Below are 8,465 nucleotides of genomic sequence, written 5' to 3'. Positions count from 1 at the left end.
AAAGCTGGAACAGCTCTATCCCCAAAGGAGAAAACCAACCTTCTTTCCTTCTTCCTGAATCTGCAGGAAGTGCCCAAAATATCCTCCCATTCTCTGTCTGTCCCCGCCCTGGAGTTGGTGTCTCACTCCCCTGCTGGACTGCACCTGCCAGGTGCAAAGGCTGAGGCCTTTTGGCACTACTGGGCAACTAACGAAATCGTGGTCTGAAGCTTTCATCTCACCTCCTTGGGGACAGATGAGCTGCAGGTGTCACAGAGCCTCTGTACACAGTAGCTCATCAGCATTCAAGGTTTGTAGCTAATGGTGTTGCTTGAAATATTAACTTTGTAGAATTGTTTTGGGAGGTTCTATTCATTTTCCTAGTTTGGATTTGTCTGCAGTACGTCATTCTCTAGAAAGTCTTCACTATTGAATGTGACATCCTTCTTTCTTATCACAGTGATTATCTTCTTTAATATTAATGAACTACCACAACTGGAGCCTTTCTTTGGGGGCTGTGAGTCTGCTGCAGCACCAACATCTTCCTTACTGAGTGGGAATAGCTGCTTTGCACCTGCCACAATACTGAACTCCAAGTGGCGATGTCTTGGAGGTGGGTGGCTCAGGAGGGACATCAGGGATGCTACAAATGAGTAGTAGGACCCAGAGGCCAGGGAAAGATTAGAAGTCTCTCTGTGTCCAAGATTCAGTCAGTCTTTGGCTAGAGTTATGGGTTAGGCAAGGGCTAAAAAATATATCAAAATTACAGGTTTCATGAGGGTAATAGAATATCTGACCTACACTAGCCATCGTATCTGGCTATTCTTGAAGTCAGCGTAGGATATTCAGAAAAATATAGTCTACGGTCAACAGTGATAAAGACATATCTGTTTCTAGCAGCATGGCAGATTTGATAACCTCTTGTTTAAAATAGCCAGCAAAATTTTATTAGAAGGATATTTAAAATAATTTCTGAGCTGACAAGCAGTTAAGGAAACCTCAGAGGCTAAACACAAAGGGAACAGTGTAATTAGAGAATAAAATAGCTTGGCTTGTGGCTTTGGCATTGGAAACATCTGCCAGAAACCCCTGTGATTTTTAGGTAGTTATAGGGACCTAATGACACAGCTTAGCATCCAGCTTAATGTAGAGGTTAATAGAACCCCTCACCCCCACAACACACATAGAATTGTGGTCTCAAAAGACTACACTATCATTTTAAGAATAAACTAGAGGCTGGGCACAGTGGCTCATGCCTGTAATCCCAGCACTTTTGGAGGCTGAGGTGGGTGGATTACGAGGTCAGGAGATCGAGACCATCTTGGCTAACATGGTGAAACCCCGTCTCTACTAAAAATACAAAAAAAAACAAAATTAGCCTGGTGTGGTGGTGGTCGCCTGTAGTCCCAGCTACTTGGGAGGCTGAGGCAGAAGAATGGCGTGAACCCGGGAGGCAGAGCTTGCAGTGAGCCGAGATCGTGCCACTGCACTCCAGCCTGGGTGGCAGAGCGAGACTTTGTCACAAAAAAAAAAAAAAAAAAAAAAAAGAAGAAACTAGAAATAAACTTGCTCCACATAAGAGAACAAGAAGTAAATTCCTGTATCTGCCTTTGTTATGAGTGGAAGGAACAGATGAATCTGCTTCTGTTTTTTGTTTGTTCGTTCTAGAGACAGGGTCTCACTCCGTTACCCAGGCTGGAGTGCAGTTAGGTATGATCGTAGATCACTGTAACCTCGAACTCCTGGGCTCAAGCGTCTCCCCTGCCTTTGCTTCCCAAGTAGCTAGGACTACGGGCCTGTGCCACCATGCCTGGCAATTTTTTTCATTTTTGGTAGCAACAGGGTCTTGCTATGTTGCCCAGGTTGGTCTCAAACTCCTGGGCCCAAGTGATCCTCTCTCCTTGGCCTCCCAAAATGTTCAGATTACAGGTGTGAACCACTGCTCTCAGTCTAAATTTCTCTTTGAATGTGCAATTACAAATTGGCCTCCATATAGATTTGCAGCCCCAATTTACCCTATCTGGTTGGCCTAAAATTCTTCAAGCTGAGAATGTATTTTAAAGAGATTCTGGGTTGGTAGTGTCTCCTAGATACCCAGTGGAAACTTACATAAAACTTTGTAGAGTGCATCTTTAAAAGAAGGTCTCAAAGTATATCCATTGATAACATTCCATGGGAGATGAGTTCATAGTCAATATTTATGAAATATATAAGGAAGCACCGTAGTCTGAGTCAGCAGAAACCATAGACAAAACCAGAGAATCAGGTGCCCTAATATTCAAACACCACAATTATCATCAGATAAGAATATAAAATAACTATGATTCATATGTTTAAAAAAATAAAAGGAGATTTGGATTGTGGCTATAAAATAAGAAGCTGCAGAGGTGGCTGAGTAGATTTAAAAATTGAACAAATAGAATTTCTAGATGGCAGTTTCTATTGAAGTTTTAGCAGCCTGTGCTATGCTACACAACTTCCAAGACTGAGCCCACATTTGAGGCAAATCTACGCAAAGATGGGAGACTCACCCGGATGTAGGGGTCATCTCTTCTCCACAAACTGCTTGCTTTTGGTTGCTTTACAAAATCCTGGGGTAGTGTGTGTGTGTGTGTGTGTGTGTGTGTGTGTTTGCTCTGGAGTTTATAGTTATAATTAGCAGGAAGAATGGGCCATAATTGGAGTACCTCACCACAACAAAACCAAAACTCCCTACCATCACACAGCTATTAACTAATCCATAGGCTTTATGGAAATTTCTTGAACTATCCAACTAATGTCCTCTTTCTGGTCTGGGGCCCAAACCAAGATTGCATATTGCATTTAGCTTTTATGGCTCTTGAGTCTTTTACAACCTACGACATTTCCTCAGGCTTTCGTTGTCTTCTATGACCTTGACACTTTTGGTAAGTTTTAGGCAGATATTTTGTAGAATGTCCCTCAATTTAGATTTGTTGAATGTTCCGGCTTTTATTCAGGCTCTGTATTTTCAGTGAATTAGACAAGTGTTGTTGTATCTTTCTCAGTGCATCATATCAGGAGGCACGTAGCGTTGACACATCTCAGCTGGTAAAGCTAATTTTGGTCTTTTGGTTAAAGTATTATCTTTCAGATATTTCCATTGTAAAATTTTTTCCCTTTGTCATTTTTTCCCTTTGTCATTTTTCCCACTTGTCTTATGGGGACATACCTTTTGAGGCAAAAAAATGTAATTTTCTTATATTTTCACACATACTTTTGTTGGATACAAAATGTAATAAATCCTTCACTGGTTGCTAGTAAAAGTAAAATTGAGAATGAATATAGAACTACCAGTCATTCCTCCAGAGGATTTTTTAAATTTTATTTTTAAATTGATACATCATAAATGCACATATTTTCAGGGTATATGGGAAAATTTAATACATTCATACAATTTGTAAAGATCAAACCTGTGGAATTAGGATATCCACCACTATAAATATGTGTCTTTTCTTTATGCTAGAGACCTTTTTATTCTAGCTATTTTGAAATATGTAATAGATTATTGTAAACTATCACTCCATGAAACACTAGGTCTCATTTCTTCTATCACACTATGTTTGTACCTAGTAATTAAGCTCTCTTCATCCCTCCCCACACCATTTCTGGCTTCTGATAACCACCGATCTGCTTCCTATCTTCATCAGATCCACTTTTTTAAGCCCCCACATACAAGTGAGAACATGCAATCTTTGTCTTTCTGTGCCTGTCTTATTTCACTTAACATAGTAACCTCCAGTTTCATCCATGTTGCTACAAATGATAGGATTTTATTCTTTTTTATGGCTGCATAATATTCCATTGTGTATATGCACCACATTTTCTTTATCCATCCATTGATGGGCAAGTAGGTTAATTCTATATTTTGGCTACAGTGAATAGTGCTACAATCCATGGGAGTGCAAATATCTCTTCAGTATATTGATTTCCTTTTCTTTGCGTATATTGATTTCCTTTTCTTTGGATATATATGCAATAGTGGAATTGCTGGATCGTATGGTAGCTCTATTTTTAGCTTTTCAAGGACCTTTCATACAGCTTTTCATAGTAGCTATACTAACTTACCTACCCATCAACAGTGTACTGGAGTTCCCCTTTCTCCACATCTGAGAATTTTTTTTAAAATTGATGAATATGACATACTAATAGGGGAGAACGCTGTATTTACTCATGCCATCACCAAAAGATTGGCCTTGATAAGGAAATAATAGCCAACACTTGAATAGTTGGAGCACCATTCTAAGATAGGTTGGGGACAGTTTCTTATCCACTAGGACTCATGTTATGACCAACAGAGGATATCACTTATCACACCGTCATCATCAGCATCATCATCCTCCTCATCATGTGGTGCTAGCTAATAAGTCTTCACTTATATAATCCTTACAACACCTTTATGAAGTCTGGCTCTCCAGAAAACAGGCTGTGATGGAGAGCTGCATGCTGGAAGTTCTGGGGGGGTATACTTTGAGGATCAAGACCTTTTGGGGAGTGAAGTGTACAGGATAGGACAGTGGGAGATGTTAGGCTGTGATGCAGCTGCAAGAGATGCCCCAGCTTATTCTATGGGATCTCTGATGCAGGGAAGGAAGCATTTTCAGAATTTCCCAGCTTTAGGCAGAGAGATAAATCATTATATCTCTTACCAGCCATTCAAGGTTGACTGTTGCAAAAGTAATTGTGGTTTTGGACTGCGAATTTTATTAATCAAAATAGGAACCAATACAATCAACACATTTTTTTGCCAATGAGAAATAAGTTTTTTTATTCCCGGAACATAAAAATCTGTGCTTCAGGATTCAACAAACTCTTAGGAAGCATTTTCTGCATCCTGCTGGTTGTGGAAGTGCTTTCCCTACAAAAAGTTGTGGAGATGCTTGAAGAAGTGGTAGTTGGTTGGCAAGAGGTCAGATGAATACGGTGGATGAGGCAAAACTGCATAGCCCAATTCGTTCAACTTTTGAAGCATTGGTTGTGTGACCTGTGGTGGGGCCTTGTCGAGGAGAAGAATTGGGCCCTTTCTGTTGACCAATGCCAGCTGCAGGCATTGCAGTTTTCTGTACATCTCATCGATTTGCTGAGCATACTTCTCAGATGTAATGGTTTTGCCAGGATTCAGAAAGCTACAGTGGATCAGACCAACTGCAGGTGACCAATCAGTGACCATGACCTTTTTCTGGTGCAAGTTTGGCTCTTGGAAGTGCTTTCGAGCTTCTTCTCAGTCCAGCCACTGAGCTGATCATCAATGGTGGTCGTATAAAATCCACTTTTCATTGCACGTCACAATCCGATTGAGAAATGATTCATTGTTGTTGCACAGGAACAAGAGAAGATGACACTTGAAAATTACAACTTTTTTGATTTTTGGTCAGCTCATGAGGCACCTACTTATGGAGCTTCTTTACCTGTCCAATTCACTTCAAATGCTGAATGACTGTAAACTGGTGGACACTGAATTCTTTGGCAACTTCTCATGTAGTTGTAAGAGGATCAGCTTAGAAGATTGTTTTCAGTTGGTCGTTGTCAACTTCTGATGGCTGACCACTATGCTCCTCATCTTCAAGGCTCTTGTCTCCTTTGCAAAACTTCCTGGACGACCACTGCACTGTACATTTGTTAGCCATTCCTGGGCCAAATGCGTTGCTGATGTTGTGAATTGTCTCTGCTGCTTTACGACCCATTTTGAACTCAGATAAGAAAATCGCTCAAATTTGCTTTTTGTCTAACATCATTTCCATAGTCTAACATAAATACAAAATAAACAGCAAGTAATGAGTCATTAGCAAAAAAAAGCGAGAAACGCCATTAAAATGATGTATAACATAATCACATTTATTTAAGAATATATTCCAATATCAAATGGCAAATTTCAACAATGCAAAAACCACAATTATATTCACACCAACCTAATATACAGACTGCCCTAGAAAGGGGACATGAACTTGGACTATGCTGATCTATTTGACTCAGTAAGTCCCAAAGAGACACTCCTCTCACATCCGTCAGCTGCCAACACTACCAGCTGGGGGAATGAATGTCTCAGTAGAAAATGGAGATTCTTGGTGATACACTATATTATTTATTACTTACAGCATTTCTTTCTATTTCTTTCTTTCTTTCTTTCTCTTTCTTTCCCTCTTTCTTTCTTTCTCTCTTTCTTTCTCTCTTTCTTTCTTTCATCTTTCTTTCTTTCTTTTTTTCTTCAGAGTCTCACTCTGTTGCCCAGGCTAGGGGGCAGTGGTGCAGTCTCAGCTCACTGCAACCTCTGCTTCCCAGGTTCATGCGATTCTCCTGCCTCAGCCTCCCAAATAGCTGGGATTACAGGGGTGCACCACCACACCTGGCTAATTTTTTTATTTTTAGTAGAGATGGGGTTTCACCATGTTGGCCAAGCTGGTCTCCAACTCCTGACCTCAGATGATCCACCTGCCTCGGCCTCCCAAAGTGCTGGGATTACAGGCATGAGCCACCACGCCCAGCAATATAGGTATTATTATTATCATCTGACTTTATATATAAGGAAACTGAGGCTCAGAGAGATTAAATCACTTTCTCATTGTCACAGAGTCATTAAGAGAGCCAGAATTTCAACTCAGGCTGTCTGGGGTAAGAATCAGTGCTTGTAACCACTATGTTAGATTGTTTCTACTGGGGGAAGGGGCTCATGTACAGAATGCCCAGGTTTGTTACATAGGTAAACATGTGCCATGGTGGTTTGCTGCACAGACCATCCCATCACCCAGGTATTAAGCCAGTATCTATTAGCTATTCTTCCTGATCCTCTCCCTCCTCCCACCCCCAACCTTTTAACAGACCCCAGTATATGTTATTCCCACCATGTGTCCATGTGTTCTCATCATTTAGCTCCCACTTATAAGTGAGAACATGTGGTATTTGGTCTTCTGTTGTTGCATTCGTTTGCTAAGGATAATGGCCTCCAGTTCCATCCATGATCCTGCAAAGGACATGATCTCATTCCTTTTTATGGATGCATAGGACTCCACCATATATGTGTACCATGTTTCTTTATTCAGACTATCGTTGATGGGCATTAAGGTTGATTCCATGTCTTTGCTACTGTGACTAGTGCTGCGATGAATATACAAGTGCATGTGTTTTTATAATTGAATGATTTATATTCTTTTGAATGTATACTTAGTAATGGGATTGCTGGGTCAAATAGTATTTCTGCCTCTAGATGTTTGAGGAATTGCTACACTATCTTCCATGGTGGTTGAAATAATTTACATTCAGTCTGTGATACTTTTCAGTGAGCACCAATGTTCTGAGTTTCCCTTGTTCTTGTGGCCATCACAAGCCTGGATATCCTCTCCTGCTTCCTTCCACAAGGAGGCTTAAGTCATGGCTGTCATTGCTTGTATTTTACAGTACCTTATTAGTAGGTCTTTGATGTAACATCTTAGTTGTGCTGTCTATTTTTTGTAGAGGACTCAGGGGGATGAAAAATTAAGCCACTATCACTATCTTCCAGAATCCCACCCAAGGCATTCGATTATTATCCAGTGAATAGTCCCTCTCTCCCTCACCAGCTCAGAAGGGGAAGCATACATTCCTGCTCTGTTGACATCTGGCTTGACTGTGTGATTGGCTTTGGCCAGGGCAGAGTGAGTGAAAGTGACAGTTTTGCAATTCTGACTCTAAGTTTGCATTTAAGCCAGTTTAACATATATTGTGTGTTTTTGCACACCCCTTTGGGAGCTTCTGACCTTCATAATGAGAAGAATGTGACCCAACTAATCACTGTACCTCTGGCTGGGGCCCCACAATAAGACATGCGGAATGGAGTCATCACAGCCAATCCACAGGCCTATGAGCGTGAAAACATGGGTTGTTTCCTGCATATCATTAAGTTTTGGGGCCATTTTTTTATGCAGCATTATCTTGGTAGTTGTTGATGAATGCACTCCATTTATTTATTTATTTATTTATTTATTTATTTATTTATTTGAGAAGAAGTCTCACTCTGTTGCCTAGGCTGGAGTGCAATGGCACAATCTCAGCTCACAGCAACCTCCACCTTCTGGGTTCAAGCGATTCTCAAGCCTCAGCTTCCCAAGTAGCTGGGACTGCAGGTGTGCACCACCATGTCCAGCTAATTTTTTGTATTTTTGGTAGAGATGGGGTTTTACCATGATGTCCAGGCTAGTCTGGAACTCCTGACCTCAGGTGATTTTCCCACCTCGGCCTCCCACAATTCTGGGATTGCAGGTGTGACCACCGCACCTGGCTCACTCCATTTATTTTTGATGACTGATGTGTGTATCATGAAATAGAATAAGGATTGACAAATCCATTCTACTTCCTGCTTTTATAAGGCCCTAGGACTAAAAACCAACTGTTATATTTTTAAAGGTTATAATTTTCCTTTTAAAAAAATGACAGAAATAGTCTGTGGCTGGCAAAGCCCAAAATATTTAATACTCAGCCCTTCAGAGAAAAAATTT

At 40.7% G+C, this 8,465-nt stretch overlaps 1 pseudogene; it reads right to left on the bottom strand.

The window, feature by feature from the left end:
• Positions 1–4,703: 4,703 nt before the first annotated feature.
• Positions 4,704–5,738, bottom strand: LOC129490797 (histone-lysine N-methyltransferase SETMAR-like; annotated as a pseudogene).
• Positions 5,739–8,465: the final 2,727 nt, after the last annotated feature.

This window comes from Symphalangus syndactylus, chromosome 9, assembly GCF_028878055.3.
Source record: "Symphalangus syndactylus isolate Jambi chromosome 9, NHGRI_mSymSyn1-v2.1_pri, whole genome shotgun sequence".
In the NCBI taxonomy this organism is placed as follows: Eukaryota; Metazoa; Chordata; class Mammalia; order Primates; family Hylobatidae; genus Symphalangus; species Symphalangus syndactylus.
This window is presented reverse-complemented; position numbering and strand designations above follow the sequence as displayed.